The sequence below is a fragment of the Nyctereutes procyonoides genome, unplaced genomic scaffold (genome assembly GCF_905146905.1).
Source record: "Nyctereutes procyonoides isolate TBG_1078 unplaced genomic scaffold, NYPRO_anot_genome, whole genome shotgun sequence".
Taxonomy (NCBI): domain Eukaryota; kingdom Metazoa; phylum Chordata; class Mammalia; order Carnivora; family Canidae; genus Nyctereutes; species Nyctereutes procyonoides.
The window spans coordinates 1,885,001-1,902,696 of NW_026575159.1; the positions used below are offsets into that span (position 1 = coordinate 1,885,001).

The 17,696-nt window shown below is 36.8% G+C and overlaps 1 protein-coding gene across 3 annotated transcripts in view; it reads left to right on the forward strand.

Moving 5' to 3' along the window:
• ZFPM2 (zinc finger protein, FOG family member 2) overlaps nucleotides 1-17,696 on the forward strand; it is a 456,593-nt gene that overhangs the window by 391,803 nt on the left and 47,094 nt on the right. The window lies entirely within an intron of this gene.

Sequence of the window (17,696 nt, forward strand, 5' to 3'; positions counted from 1 at the left end):
ATGTGTGGAGTTTTATGTATCAATCATACCTAAAGAAAGTGGGTTAAAAATAGTTTTACATAAAATGTTAGGAGGCATCACCAAAATATTCATGATTGCTTTATCATAAATACATAATGTAATTTTTAAGTAATTTAAACTTTGGTATGCATGAAAACACAAATCTTAAGCTCTGTTGGCAGGAGAAAAGCAAGTATTTTTGCTGTTCTATACATTACATGACTCCAAATTGTATCTCCTTGGATATGTCTCTCCAGTAGTAGGTAGACCAGCAACACACAGCCAGCTGTGTTAAGCCTTCTCATGAGGACCTTCAAGGAAAACAAGCTAATACATTTCTTATCTCCTTTTCAAAAACTTAACATCTCTGTAAACACCTAGAAAGATGATTGCTCCATGGGAATTTCCCAACTTGTGCACAAAAGTAATGTTGCTATTGGTAATTGTTAAAGATGATGTTACTTTTACTGATTTATTAAGAGATATTTTAAGTATTAATGTTTAAACATCTATTTTAAAGCATTAACATTTTTTCTCTAATTTAGTAAAATTTTAATATGCCATAATGGTTAAAATTTTAGAACTGAAGTAGAAATCAAGTCACACTGCAGATGCCAATATATCTGTGAACTAAACTGGGATCTCCTAAGTGTAGAAACTGCCAACAGAATATGAATCCGAATAAAAGCCTCTGTAAACTTCTAGTATACTTCTAAAGTTTAGGCATTTAGAAGTGTTGCCAAGTTACTATTCATCTCAGTATGAATGGCTTTGACCTTGAATCTCTGGTATACTTCAAGATAGTTTAATTTACTCTATTAACACTAACCCTAATGCATACCACATTCATAAGGAGCCAGTTTGGCATCCTTTGAAAAATAAGCAGATAAAAACAAAGATTTTTCATTAGTAAGAACATAGGGCAAGCAACCGACATTTATTCCCATTCATTTCTTTCCCACTATGGAATAAATGCCAAGCATATTGATAATTGTTCAGACAAACCCATGAGTCATATTATCACCACTGCACAGACCCCCAAGAAGCACAGTAAGAAATAATAAACACTTGAGGATTTATTGATGCTTGAATTATTTATTGGGTTTGCCAATGATTGGCTACACATGGAAGAATATTCCACAAGAATATTGTAATTTATTAGACAACTTCCTCACTACCTAAACATTTGAATTCTGCTTCTGTACACAAGGACTGTGTCCTCTACAAATACAATGCAAGTCCTTACAGACATTTGTTCTATGAGTGACATCTCTAATATTTTTAATTAACACCAGATAAAATATCAGTGACTCTTCACATTGAAATATAAATTGATGTAACGACTGTTATTTCATCAATTTATTAATAGTCTACATTAAGTATTTCAAAAAATATTTTAAAAATACAAAAAATAGTCATTAGGTACTTAAAAATTTCTTCAGACAATTTTTTTTAATGGAAGGGAAATAGAGTATGGGGAGGGGCAGGGGACAGAGAGAATCTTAAGCAGGCTCCACACCCAGCACAGAACCCTACTTCAGACTCAGTCTCACAACCCTGATATCATCACCTGAGCCAAAAATCAAGAGTCGGACATTGGACTGAGCCACCCAGGTGCCTCCTTCCCACAAAATTCTTAAATCATTCAGCTAAAATGTGTGCATATGCACATATGATTTTGCATATAATCTTAAGGTGCCCATGGACCTAGTGAAGTTCACCTATGGCCTTCTTAGATTCACAACTTCTTACTTGGTAGACAAGGGGATTTGTATGCATGACCACATCGTGACCGTAAATCTGAGAAAATTCTCTACCAGATTATCTTTATATTTCACTAAGAGATAATGTCAACTACATATGACTTTTGGGGGGGGTTGTCAAATGATCCTTTACCAAGACATTTTCCTTTGTAGTTCTTATAGCTGGGCAATCTACCATACCCCTGGTGATGTCATCAATAATGACATGTCGGTAGCAACTATAAACATTGCAGCCCTAAATTTGGCAGGCCCCAGGATCTCTAACAGTTCTAGAGAATTCTCTGGCCAAAGATTGGTGTTGTATCTGTCAGGTAATATTGACAATCTCATCAAAAGTGTTATTTCCACTGTCTTAATGCTTCCCTGCCTTCTTGCCATCTCTGAGTAGTTCCTAGAGGATTTTGATGGTCAAGGCAAAGACAGAAGGTGCCAGCTCAATCTGGGCTTGTCTGTTCTGAATGGTCAGGTTTACGGTAATCTTGACCCTTCTAGTCACTGGTTGCCAATGTCATCACAAACCTCTTCTGGGGACAGAACCAGAGGACCAGCTTTGGGGGCCAGGGCATATTAGACACAAACTTTCCCAACCACACACCTCAGTATAGGACTTGCTTTTGTTGGAGTCAAACTTGGATGGTGCGGCAGAGGCAGTTGGTGTGGGATAAACCCAGATGTAGGACCATTGAAGAAACTTATGCCTTGTCTTCTTCTGATCAGAAAGTCCTTTATAGAACTTTTAAATGTGAGCGTTTTGTGGTAGAAGATACTGTCTTATAAGCAAATATGATTTTAATATTTCATGTATACATATAGTTTCTATATAATTTTGCTATGTTCCAGAACACAGGAAACTAGAAGGATGAGAAAACAGACAAAAAGCACCCAAATTTAAATATATGTATACATTTCAATAGATACAAATATAGATTTTGATTTAAACACTCATTTAGATAGAAGAGTTCCTCATACCTTTACCCAGAATTCATAGACAAATTCTTAATTTGAGCACAATTTATACAAACTAGTTAGTTGGTTTCCTAGCTCACATCGGCTTAGAAAACGAAGTATTTGTTGGCAGTAGGAACATTAGCAATACTGGAAAGTGAACATCCAAAAAAATAAAATAAAATCCCACTAAGGAAATAAAAAATAAAAGTGCCAAGTCCTTAAGGAGTAGAGTAACTACCTCAATAACCCTTGAGAACACTTCTGTGAAACAATGCATGCTTCAAATGATTCTCTGTTCTCTGACCTCAGCCTAAGGGTGAAACAAAACAAAAGGAAATACTTTAGATTTTAACAAGAGTTCCAGTAAAGAACTGTCAAATAACAACTTTGCCTTTAACGTAGTATCTAATACAGATCAAACCACTCAGTCACAGATTATGGCCGGTAAATGAAATGTAGTTGTAATCATTTTTGCCCAGTTCTTTGATGCAAATCATATATGTCTATGTGGGTACCTGGATTGCATTGAAGTTTCCTCTGCTGTTCCTAATGTTCTGTAATGTACTTAGGTTGTTCCCATCTCCTGGAATTGCATTAATGAATATTCATGTTTATAAGGAGAAATACACAAGCATATGGGGGATGCGTACTTGGCTGCAGAACCAAAATTCCCTATAACCTGTTTCACAGAAATATTCAGTTTGGATAAATTTTCCTTTCTTTTCCTGGGAGAACAGTTTCAGCTGTCTTGCTTGTTGGTGCCTTTGATTGCTCTTGTGTAAACAGTAAAGGCACTTTGCAGCTATAGTTTTTCCAGGGCTTCTGGGCAGATATGCTTTTAACAGCTTCTTTCAAGTCTTCTTTGGAATGTTTCAGAAATGGTAGGGTAGAGGTTGATGCAAAAAAAAAAAAAAAGTCAACAATTGTAAGGAAATCACTGCCAGTACAAATAATGGATGTCATACTTCCAGGTCTATTTTAGGGAGAGTTGAATTTATGTTTCTCTCTGCAAGTTTGCTTCCTTATAACCTCCTTTTCTTTTCCCTAGATCCTTACCTAACCCCAGAAATTATTGTATTTGGCTTAAAATTACTAAAAATTGCTCCTTAATACTGGGGCAGTCTGGCTAATGGACCTAGGTCAAAATAATTGATCCTGAAGACAAGGAAATCTACCCAAATCCTTTATTTATGCTCTTCTTAATTTCATTACATGCTTCACAGACAACCAAAGCGGGGTTCAGAAATGGCAACTATTACAAAGTGTTTAAATCCATTTGCCTCATATAGGTCTGTTCTACTAGAAATAAAATATTTCACAAACACATTTTTATCATCCTCTTCCCTGTCTCCTACAAAGGTTAAAACATAAAAGAAGGGCAAGGAGAAATACAAAAAGAATTGGTCAATATAAATATGAGAGATACTGGTTAATGTCAACATAATAGTGTTTATTCTAATGTAATATGAGAATAAAGCAATAAAATGATAATGGTAAATAATTTTCATAGCATAGAAATATGCACTAAAGGCAAATAACATTGTAAAATAATAAAATTAGCTTTAATTATGGGTGTGCAATTCTATTATTAAAATACCAGAGAAGTCCAGCACACTAATGTTTAAATATAATTTTTTTAGAGTCATGGAAAATAGACAAGAAAACAATTTTCATGTAGAGCATAAGGAATACATTAAAAAGTTAAAATATTGGGCTGTTTTGTTGATTTACTCAGTAAATAGTTACTGTCCAGTTACTGTCCTAGGCATCAAATAGAATAGTAAACTTCTTCCCTTAGGAGCTTATATCCCATCAGGGGAATATAAGGTAAATAAGAGGTAAAAAGGAAGGTAAATAAATGTATAACCCATAGACTTTGTTAAATGCTAAAAAGTGTTATGGAGAAAAATAAGAGAGAAAAATAAAGCACAGAGGAGGTTTGAAATTTAAAATAGGGTAATCAGTGAAGACCTCACTGAGAAGAGGATATTTGAGAAGGCCTAAGGGAGCTAATCATTCAGCTGACTTGGGCAGGAATATTGCAGGTTGAGGCAGGAGTGCTGTGGCACATTCCAAGGACAGCAGGATAGCCCAGAATGGCTAGACATAATCAAGGAGGAGGAGAGAGTAGCCTATGACGCCAGAGGACCCAGAAAAGAAACTGAGAAAGAGAAACCAGTGAGGTCAGAATACCAGAAGAGTGTGCTAAGTAGAAGCCAGAGGAAGAAAGTATTTCAAGGAAAAACTGTGTTCAATTTTCTCATATTCAAGTAAGACAAAATCTTAGATATGACTCTTGGATTTAGCAGTGTCCTTGTGGATATTGACAAGATCAGTTTTTTTTTTAATTTTTATTTATTTATGATAGTCACAGAGAGAGAGAGAGGCAGAGACACAGGCAGAGGGAGAAGCAGGCTCCATGCACCGGGAGCCCGATGTGGGACTCGATCCCAGGTCTCCAGGATCGCGCCCTGGGCCAAAGGCAGGCGCCAAACCGCTGCGCCACCCAGGGATCCCTGACCAGATCAGTTTCCATATAGTTGTAGGAGTGAGCACCTAGTGGAAAGCCTGATTGGGAGATAGCAAACAGAGATGCCTATTTCAGGGAAATTTGCTATAAATGAAAATAGATAAATAAGACCTGGGGGGTCATATTTTCTTGTTCTTCTTGTTTATGATACAGAAATTATAATATGTTTTCATGCTGATGGGAATGATCCAATTGAGGCTGAAAAAGTGATGTTTGCAGGAAAGAGGGCAGCATCTAGTACCCAAGTTGGGGGCTTGACCTTAACTAGGGGCATGGTTAACATGTCCGTAATTATAGTCAGGGCAACACAGTAGATGAACACTGCTGCACAAAGTTGATATGGAGGTGGAAACAAAGTTTTCTTTTGTTTACTACAGATTTCTTAGGGAAGCAGAAGCAGAAATGAGAGAGAATGGCTGGGGAATAGGTGCAAAGGAGCAAATGGACTAGGGAAATATAGTGTGATGGCTGGGAAACACTACCAACCCACTCAATGGTGTTGATCATGAATTTCAATGGAGACAGGACTGCTGTGTGTTTTTCTTCAGCTAGTCTGCTGCTGGTTGTAAATGCCAGACTAATCCAGTAAAGTAAGAGAGAGTGAGAGAATGGAGGATATTTGCAAGGAAAAGCTTATGATTAATGACAGAAGGGGATATAGGACAGTGGGGGAAAAAAAGTGAAACTGGATTTTAGGTGCTGGTGACATTAGTGTTGAAACGAAAGTTCTAGAAAAAGTAAATTAGAGTGGTAAGAGCTATGGTTTGAGTGTGAGATGCTGAGATGTGAAATTATACAAGGGAGGGTCAAAATTATTGGCCATTTTAATTTTTTTAAAGATTTTATTTATTTATTCATTAGAGACAGAGAGAGAGAGAGAGAGGCAGAGACACAGGCAGAGGGAGAAGCAGGCTCCATGCAGGAGCCTGATGTGGGACTCTATCCCAGGACTCCAGGATCACACCCTGGGCCAAAGGCAGGTGCTAAACCACTGAGCCACCCAGGGATCCCTTGGCCATTTTTAAAAAGCCTAGAGAATGAATGGTTGGAGATAGGGTAGAGAGGAAGGTCACTGGGAGAGAAGAGGTCAAGGAACTGAAGAGTCCATATGATTGTCCACCTGGATATTGTGCAGTTTGTAATTACTAAGAAGTAATTACAGGAGCAGCACACCAGAAGTCCCAGGAGCTAAGTTTTCAAGAAATGATGACAAATGACATGGAAATCTCTAAATGACCATGGCAAGTAGTGACCCTATGATAATATGATACTCGAAACATGTTTTTAGAATAAGGGAAGGAGAATAATCTGCAGCGAGGGCCAAGGACAACTATTCCACCTTCAGATGAAGTGATACGCCATGGCATTTTCTCATGGGAGGAAAATCAGCTACTATTCAAGAGGGGAATAGCCAGGAGGCAAAGTGAATGTTCATAGAAGGGGTTACGTCTGTGGAAGATTTTGCTGGTAATTTCCCTTGAGTATCAGTGGAGAAGTGTGAGGATTGGTAAAAGATGAGAGAAGAAATGTCAGTCAGGTTGTATGAGATCATATTATGAAGTTGAGGGTCACAGGACACCGGGGCTTCTGAGAATAACTGATTAAAATAGATAAAGGGCACCTGGATGGCTCCATTGTTTGAGCAGCTGCCTTCAGCTCGGGTGATTTCAGGGTCCTGGGATCAAGCCCCGCATTGGGCTCCCTGCTAGGTGGGGAGTCTGCTTCTTCCTCTCTCTCTACTGTTCCCCCCACTGATGCTCATGCTCTTTCTCAAATAAATAAAATCTTTTTTAAAAATAAAAGAGATAAAATGGACAATAAGATTAATTTTAATCTATTTTTTTCTTGAGATATAATTGACATTATTTTGGTGTCAGGTGTACAACATAATGACTCACTATTTGTATACGTTAGGAAATGATTGCCACAGTTAGTCTAAGTTAATGTCCATAAGCACACAGTATTCGTTCCAGTTATATCAGAACTTGGAGATGTAGTGAGCTATGAGTGTCAGGGAGGAACAGTGTGAGGCTAGCTAGGAACATGCAGGGGCCTGGTCTCCTCAATCCCCTGAGGGTGAGAAGAAAGCATGTGTGTTGAGGGGTGGTCTTATCTGAAACACTCAGATCCCTGGGGTCCTCTGGGCTCCCTTTACGAAACAGAGAAGCCCTTCCTATGAAACAGGCCCTGTGTGCCTGTGGTTTTTCAACTCCCAGTGCTTTATATACCAACTCATTTATTTGGAGCAGAGGCTCACAACAAACGTTCTTCCTTTAAATTACTTTTGTGACTACCATAAACTAAGAATGAACATATTATATAGCACCCTCTTTCAAGCATGTATTTTTAATGCACACACAATCCACAAGAACACATTTTCTTCCATCAGCCCAAGTTTCATGATTTTCATAGATTTCTTCTTCTTCTTTTTTTTTTTATTTATTCATGAGAGAGAGAGAGAGAGAGGCAGAGACATAGGCAGAGGGAGAAGCAGACCCCCTGCAGGGAGCCCAATGTGGGACTCGATCCCAGGGCTCTGGGATCACGGCCTGAGCCAAAGGCAGACGCTCAACCACTCAGCCACCCAGGCATCCCTGATTTTCATAGATTTCATTTATCATTCTCTACTTAGTTCAAAGTGTGTTTTTTTTCCTGAAAGGCAGCTGAGAAAAATAACAATAATAAATACTTGAAATATTACTGAAAGGGCATGTGAACTTTTTTACCCTTCAACATAGAGATCACTTTTAAATCAATTCAAGAGAACCCCAAACCTTTAAAGCATCATAAATATGCATGTTGTAGACATGCACATAGACGAACTGTGAAAATGATATCCTGATATCTGACTTGCCTACAGAGCTAGGATTGGGCATGGAGAATACTGACTTCCTCTCCTGGCTCTTTATCATTCTTTTTATAACTCTGTGGAAGTGTACATACTCTTAAATGGTTTAGCCACGGTGCATTACAAATGTTTGAACACTTCCACCAATATCAAACAAGCAATACTCTTGCCTCAGTTCATCTTGTTCCTGGCACTGGGAACCATGGTCCCACCTTGAATGGCCAAAGGTCTCTTACTTATAGTCATAAATGCAGTCAGTACATCATTGGTGGGGCACCACAACTAGGTGCTGAGGATGTAATGTAGATCCAAATAGGTTAAGTTCATGTTCTCATGGAGGTCAGAAGGGCAGATACTAACAAATGTAAGATCACAAACCGAGTCCATTATAGAAAACAGGAAAAGAGAAGAACACAGTTCTCTGCTGGCTTATCACCAGGCAAACACAATCAGACTGTAGGTGAATAAGTTTGTGTGTGTGTGTATGTATGAGTTAGGGGAGGTCAGGGAAAGCTTTCTTGAAGAAATGACCTTTGCATGGGCTGAATTTGAAGGATGAATTTAATCAAATAGGAATAGAGTGAAGATTTCTAACCAGTGAGGACAGCATGTGCAAATGGTCTGTGGCGCTGAGTGAATGGTCCACTTGAAAAAATTTAAAGAAGGCCATTGTGGCTGGAATAAGGACACAGAAATTACTTTGATGCACCCTGGGCCATATCATTATACACATACAATTGCATCCTGGTAATCTTACAACTTAATGCAGGCATTGTTTTCTCCTCTTCTTTGCCATTTTTGGCATGGTAAATACCAATTATCTCAATGATTTTAAGGGAATAATACAGTTGTACATATGTTCCATCTTAAGCATCCACAAAACTATCCACCCAGCAAGCTCTAGCTCTTCTTTTCATGATCAGTTTGAATGTCATATATTCTCCATCCCCACTCCCTTAGTTTTTTATGTATCCTTATACTATATAACCCTTAACAAACTATATTACAGAACTGACTTTCTATATTATACTCCTTTACAGAGACTGTAGATTGTATCATGTCTACCCAGTATCTTACAGTGACTGCCTCATAGTAAATTAGGTCAATTTACTATTGCTCAATAAATGTTTATTGAATTGAATTATCCTAAACATTTCAGATTCTTCAGATAAAGGCATCACATAAAACAGCTTGTTCCTGTATGTGCTTCTACACCATCTCATGCATGTGTTTACTGAAAGAAACAACGAAACAAAAGCATATATTGTAACTATACTTCATAAGAGAATACATATAGGGTGTTTTGGGGAAGCATAATTAATTAAACCCAAACAAGTTACCAATATTATCTTTAACTTACATGTATCATATGTCAATGATACAACATGGTCATCAATCTATAATTTCAGAGAGCTGTGCTTGAAGGGTAGGATATGTATTATTTTCCAGGATTTGTCATCTATTCCGGATATTTTAGCTTGGCTTAGTTTCTGAGAATTAAGAATAATTTTTTAAAATAAACTTAATGTTGTAGAATTATTACTAGTTTTTAAATTCATCCCAGTTGTGATTTTAACATTCAGTTATGTACAGGAGAATGACAATCCCATCTACTGAATTGAATTAATGCCCAACCAAATAAAAATGCTTATTTTATTAAGAAACCTTTGAAGTGTAAGGGATATATACTGAAAGCATCCTTTGTCTCCCTGAGCTGTGGGTAAATGAATGCTTAGTGGCTTTTCAGAAGAAAGTCTTTGCATCCCATTCCACAGCAAAGTTAAGGAGTGTCTAGTATGTCAGATAAAAACTTTTTGGCCCAACTGTTGGGAATCTATAGCTCCTTTCAAAAACAGTGCTGAGTAGTGAAATGATATCATTCCCAATATATTCATGCTAGACCTATTTGGGGGAAAATGTGTCATTGGTAACTATTATTATATAATTATAAATTTGAGCTTTCAGTTGGAATTGTTAAGTCTTTTTCAGTTAGTATTTCCCATTGTGTAAAATATCAAAGTAATAACAAATGCTCATTTGAAATGTTCTTGTTTTATTGGTATATGAGTCACACATTGTTGATTTTAAGAAAAGCTATGAAAAAAATGTGACAGGATAATCTGTATTCTCCTAGCATATATGTGAGAATAAGAATACTAAGAGAATGCATATACCTATGTTTCTGTGTGTGTATTTGTGTGTATGTGTGTTATAGCACAGTTATATGGTATAACTATAGAGCTTCTTTTTATGGAAGTATAGTTGATGTACACTGTTACATGAGTTTCAGGTACACAGCATAGTGATTCAGCAACTGTATACCTTACACTGTGCTCACCACAAGAATAGCTACCATCCGTCCCATACAATGCTCTTCCAGTACCATTGACTATATTCCCTCTGCTCTTTCATCCCCATGACTTCTTCATTCCATAACCATGGAGCATTTTTTGTTGTTGTTGTTGTTCTTGTTTTTGGTGAATTTTGACCCATTGGGAATAGCAAATATGATCTCAAACCTCAGCTCTTCAGCAAACATTCAAACCTAAATCAGAAACAGTTGCCCTTCTTTACCTTTGTTAAGGCTGACACAATCTTTAGGTTGACCTAAGGAAATCATGCTTGTTATTGCAGACACCAAATATTGCCTTAAGGACATTGTCAATTTGTCCTACCATTCCTGGAATAGAACTAAAAATGTTATGAAACTAGCAAGTGTGTAAAATAATACTATGTTCAAAACATGTTATTTTTCTCTGAAATATATGGATGCTTGAATGAACTCAAAGGGTCTGTGACACAAGAAAAAAATTAAATAGCAATTAAGGCACATTTTTTTCTTATTTCAGCATATAAAGACAAGGAAATGTAATGGTTTTAATAATTAAGGATGCAGACTAATGAACACATTTTGCAGGACTAATAAAAACTTTCTGTTATCATCTCTATTTTTAAGAATGAAGAAGGCATTTCCTTAATGCACTTCACTGCTCCCCTTGCCAGCTCTGTTCAGGCTCAGAATTTGATAATGACATTCCCAAATAGTAAAAAATTTTTAAAAATCGCATTAAAATTGATTTAAGTCCCACTTTCCAAATCAGTTAACCCAAAGGTTAAGTGCTACTGCACTTGACCTAAGAGAAAGTTTGGTCCCCTTTTATAAGACCTGAGTGTAAAGAATAAAGACAGCATTTTTCTTCTTCTCTTTTTAAAAGAAACCACATGTAATGTTCTCTGAGTTAAGTTTTACCATTCATAATGAATGCAGTCTCGCCATTCAAATGCGACCATAAGTACACAGAAGATAAGAATTTAATTAAATGTAGATTAAAACCAAACAGGAAAACACACTAGCTGATAATTTTATCCCATCCTCTGGCCATATTTTTTATACTTCCTTCTTGTTCTTCTTTGGGCTATAGCTTATCAACATGCCGATAGTACCATAACTCATTACATCTGATGGTGCGGTGGAAATGTGCAGGCTCTGTGCTTGGATTTCCAAGGCACTTAAAATGCAAAGCATGTAAATGTCTCTGTTAAATATAGTAGTGTGGTAACACTGGTGAAAAGGAAGTGATTCTGAAGAAATCCTTAAACCTCTTACAAGATGCATTGGTATTGCATAGTAGCAAATGAAATTTTCAAAGTGGAACCAATTCATGTATTCACACAGCTGTGGTATGGCTTAATATTTTGAGGTTGAGCTCCTTTAGCAGTTGGCAAGTTTGAGTGCCAATCAACTTGCTTAGTTTACTTCAGCAAATGTGTGTTTGAGTACATAAGCATCTGTATCTCTTTGCAGGTAAATGGTGTTTTTTTCCATTGTTGACCAAAATATAATAACAATATCTTTGTGCTTGAATGTTGTTCTTGTTAATCTTCTATAAAACATTCCTAAATGATCTCCTATTGAGTCTATTGAGACTGTGAAGGTAGAGGTCACAAAACCTCAAAGATAAATGAAGGGATAGAGGCATGAGTGAGTAAGACAGTTCGTATATATTATTTATGCTTAGTCAGTTTATCTAATTTATATTAATAATTATTTCTAGTCATTGTAGAAATAGGCAACGAACAGTTAGAAAAATCTTGGTCATTGTAAAGGAAGGTTCTAGAACAAACAATATTTTAAAATCCCGAAAGAGAATATATATATTGAGCCTGATAATTAAATATTAAACTAAGGCTTAGAATGGCAATGTGCAGTCTTGATGTATTAAGTACTAGTAAAGGATAATGGAATCATTAATATATTTGCATTTTCTATATCTAATGCTAAGAGCCCTAAGAAGTATAACACACTTTTTTTTTTTAAAGCAGGCATAAAATGTTGAGGGCATTCTGTCTTATGAAGGGTAAATAAGTGGTTGTAATTGGTTGCCTTTTTTTTTCCGGCAATGGGTTATTTGGTTTATACTGATGAATAGAGTTTTTCAATTAAAAATTGATCTGAAAAAAAATGATTTATGATTTTGCTTCTTTAATGTAATTTTGAAGTTCTTGGTGGTTTGAAGTACTAAACTGATAGCACCACTTTCTCCGCATTAATTGTCCCATGATCATTTTGCACCCAAATTGGTGTAACATGATGCATTGATACAGCTGCCAATTTTGCCTTTAGGAATAAATCAAAAGGATTAACTCAGTTTTTAAGGATACCAGAAATTTTACCATCTAGAGAAACAGTGTTTAATGGAATGAGCCTCTATTTTCTTGCCATTAAATCACTGAGAAAAAATGAGAGCCCCAATATAGAAATGACCTGAATTGCTGACACTAGCTGGACATAGAGGTTTTATCCAGACTACTGGAGACATTGCTGAGGCTTCGGTAATAGTCTCTATCAACTCTTTTTCCTTTCATTCCCTTTTCATAAATAAATTTGTTTCAGTGGCAATATTAAGAAGGAACAAAACAAAACTACGGAAAGTAAAACTGAAGTGCAAAACAGGGGAACATATTTTGCCATTCTGAAAGGCTACAATTAAAATGCTTCTGCTGTTAAAAAATTAAATATAAAAATATAAAAAGAAAACCTACCAAGTAGTCTGCATATTTCTGTATAATGTGTAAGAGGTAAAATAACCACTTGCTAAGGCACTCTAAGAAAATGATAAGAGATTTAAAAAACAAAATAAACTGGCTCAGTAGGGTTAAGCATGTGAGTCTTGATTTCAGCTCAGGTCACAGTCTTGAGGTCCTGAGATGAAGCCCTGCATTGTGCTCTGTGGGGAATCTGCTTAGGATTCTCTCTCCCGCTCCCTCTGAGTCCCACCCGCCACTCATGTACATTCTCTCTCAAATAAATAAATAAAACTTTAAAAAAATAAATAACGAAACAAAAACTCCCTGGCATGTCATGAGAGCCGGGAAAGATTTCTTTAAGCATTAAGTGAAATAAATTCTACCCTTTGATCAAACACATATTTAAAGGCAAATAGAGAGGGACACCTGGGTTGGGCCTCTAACTCCTGGTTTCGGTTCAGGTCATGAACAGGGTCCTGAGGTCTAGCCTCAGGTCACATGGGCTCAGTGCTCAGTGGAGACTGCTTAGGACTCTCTTGCCTTCAGCCCCTCCCCCCCACCTCTAGGATAAATAAATAAATCTTTACCAAAAAATAAGGACAAGTGGACAAAAATATTTCTATGAAACAAGCATTACTTCCTCCATGGGCTCCAGTCTACCTTAGATTGTTTTCGTTTAAGAAGTTCTAAGAAGCTTTAGGAATCCCCTGCATACTTTGCAGAACGCTGTTATGGTATGTCCTGGTCATGTTTGTGTTTTTCTCTGCTTAGGACTGCCAGATCTTTAAGAGCAGTCCTCTACAAGGTGCCAAGGGATTGTTAGGTCATAATCAACAAAATCTTTTGTAAGATGGAAGAGAATGGGGTTAGAGGGAGATAGGGAGAATGGAAGGAAGGAGAGATAAAAAACAGTAGTGAGGAAGAAGGCACAGGCAGAAAGAAAAGGAAGGAAAGACACAGAAAAGATGGGAGGCAGAGGGGAATTTGGCTCCCCTGCAAATGCTATTCTGTTACCTTTGGTGCTTTATCAGGTTGGAAACAATGCCAGTGTCATAATTAAGAATTTGAATGTAATGAATATTTCAGGGAGAAAAACATGGAAGTAAGGTTGTGTAAGATTTCTTCTGGACCATATCAGTGAGCGTCAATGACAGAAAACCAAGAACAAGGAACATACATTTGGTGATTCTTGGTCAAGGGCAAAAGACAGAGAACAATATGGGGCTAATATTTATTGAATACCTACTGTGTGATGAGACTTTATATGTTCTTTTATTGAAATCTTAAAAAAAAAAAGGCCTTGTAGAATGAATTGTCCACATCTTACAGAGGCAGAAACCGAGTCTCAGGAAGTATGAATAACTTAACTACCATCAAAGAGTGAATAGATTCCAGAATCTATCCCAAGTTGATAGATCTCAGTAACATCTCTCGGTAACTTGTCTCTGCAACCAACTCTCCTGCTTCCAATGCTGTGGTTTTATTTTATTTTTTAAAAGATTTTATTTATTTACTCATGAGAGACACAGATAGAGAGGCAGAGATGTAGGCAGAGGGAGAAGCAGGAAACCTGATGCAGGACTCTATCCCAGGACTCTCAGATCATGATCCCAGCTTATTTCTGTCATGATTTTATTGAGGTGCTTGAGAGATGATAGCATATGTGTCCATTTGGATGCTGAATCCTTTGGTTGCTACACTTTGAGCTGTTTTTTTTGGTTTTTTTTTTTGAGATTTTTTTTAAGGCTGAAATGAGCAAGAGTAATGCTCATAATTTGCTTGATTCAGAAGAGCAACACTGGTGGAGCACAACCAATTTTGCCAAGAGGGAAATTGGTGAAATGTATCTTAGAAACAACTATGATGTTTTAAATGTAAATTTAAGAAGTCTATTTTGGGGAAAATGTACAAAAAGAATTTTCATAAAAACAGGCTTCTCCTGCAACAAAGATACTAAAAGAGCTCTGACCACCCAGGATATTTTAACTCTACCCTTTGTCCAAGGGAGACTGTGGTCTTATCAAGCCCTGTAATAACTGAATTTTCAGTTCAGCGTGCAGACTTTAAGTGAATACAAGGTAGATGTTTCCAATCAAGTTTGATAATTTCTTCAAAATATTCTCTATGTTAATAAGGTGCAAGTAGTAGGGAAATGTGAAGAGGTAAAATGTTTCCCTACCGATAATCACATCATACAGACTTTAAAAGTTTTTACAAATGCTCAAAAGTACAAGCCTTATTCATTTCCCCCTTTCCAAACTGCATCATGGAAAATGCAGTAATAGAGAAAAACCAAAGTGGATTGCAGGAGTCTGCATGGCTAGGAGAAAATTATGTGTCTCAAATAATTAAATAAACATAATTATAACAGAGAGTAGAAGTTAAAATATTATTAAAATATTTCTGTTAGTGGGTAGGTTAGTCACATCCATGGTAGTGGCAAAATTGGAAGTCGGGTTGTAACGAATGCATGTTACAGCATTAAACAATAACACATTCTTCCCAGGAAAACTAAAATGACAGGTGTAGCCACTGATGCTTCAAGCATATACTCTGACCTCAAGACTCACAATCTGCTACAGTCTGTAGAGCACATACTGTGGAGTCAGAATTATGTTGAGGGAAGGGACTAGAAAATGTCGTATAGGACCCTCATATTATTTACGGCAAAATAGGTATTTCAATGTCTTATGGAGATAGCATTTAAAAAATAAAATGGAAATGAACATCTCTCTGACTGCTTACTTCTCCTTCTCATTTTCTTGAGCACAGAAGGAGGTTTGTGAGCGATGGAGGCTATATTTATGTAGCTTTTAAAATGGATGATGCTGTGGTATTTGACCTAAGGTACATTATTAAAAAAAAAAAGTTATTCAGCCGAGTGTCTCTTAGTTATATTTGAAACTGAATTCTTGCTGCATTTTTTATTGAAACGGGTTGCCTTAATGATCTGGGCTCATAGATTTCAGAATTATGCAAAAGATGCAAATAAAACTAGCATTAGTTAAATTCATATTTCTGAAATACATTCATTATTACATTTTGTAGTTCTCTACAGAGCATTACTTTGTGCTTGGTTTTGCTCATATTTCCAATTCTGTCTAATTCTCAGTCACAATTTTTACATTATAACCCACTGAAGATTTTCCTTTTTTTTTTCATTTTGGTAACCATTATTTGAATCATAAAAAAATGCATTACTGTATTCATAATGTACTGCTCATGTGACAGTTTTTGAACTTTAATATTCTTTTCTGTAATATGCCGGCTTAGCAGCCTATAAAAGAGACATATTGTTTGTAATGTTTCTTCCCCACAACAAATGATGTGATTCTGGGTTTTATGAAATGGCAGTAGTTTTCTAAATTTGTGATTCTTCTGTGTTCCGTTGTCAAGAACAGTTGTACATCTGCTCAGCACAGACTTTCCGAGACTATGAACTTTAATTGAGGAAAAATAATGAGAGTTCAGGGACTACTGATACAGAGTCGGTGGCAAAGCAGGTGCCCTGCTGCCAGATCAATGGATTATTTACTCCTTTGTCATAAACAGGAAACAGTTGGTTGTTTGTGGTGACTACACGCATATTTTAAAGCCCGGGTACATATTTTCTCCTTCCTTGTCAATGTAGAACATTTTAAATAGTGCTTAACTTATGATTTAACATAACTGTATAGAATAAGCAAACAACACTTGTTCTGTTTTAATTATTAACCACCTTGTTTGAAAAAAGAACTTTAGGAGTGATTTCAAGAACACACATCATATGTGCTTCCAGCCCTTACCTCTCAACTCATATGGTTGCAGTCATAAACCCTCTATATAATGGTCTAAATATTTTTCTGCCTCTCTTTACAGACGTCTGAAAGTAGAAGACCTTTTTTCCCTCCCTAAATACAGAAGGAAATCTAAAATATAAATTGTAGACAGTTTTAGCATTTCATTAGGACACCCTAAGAGTTTGCACAAGGTTTTCAAACCACTCAAATAGAATTTTCTCAGGATATAATTGGGAGGAGGGCAGGGGAGCAAAACTCAGCATCCTTTTTCTGAGTTCAAAAATCAACCACGTCCGCCTTTCAGTAGGCACGTGATTTCTGAGTATGTTGGAACTATCTCTGACACACCTGAGCAGGACCAACCTAAGAGGCTAGGGTCACCCAAAGGGGGCGTGCTCCTCTCTCAAAGCTCCTCATTAGCAAACTAAACAAAGGGCTGTAGGATGCCTGGAATTAGCTGCAATTTCCACCATGACAAGTGACTTTTTGTGTTACATAATGATATGCTGGGAATTTAAATCCTAGGTTCTAGAGATCAGTGGTTTAAATTCTAATGATGGGTTTTGTGGCATGGAAATCTGACTTTTAACACGGAGGTTGGAGACCATAGAAACCATAACATAAAGTTTATACACGGGGCCCACCCGTGGACAGCTCCTCTGAACCCTCAGACAGTTCACACAAACCTCATCTCTCAACCAGAAATGTTATAATTGAAACTGTTCCTGGGAATAGTCTTCCTTTTTACTATAAACCTCTCTTAATTTCTTTTGGAATTGGGATTACTACTGGAACTGTGA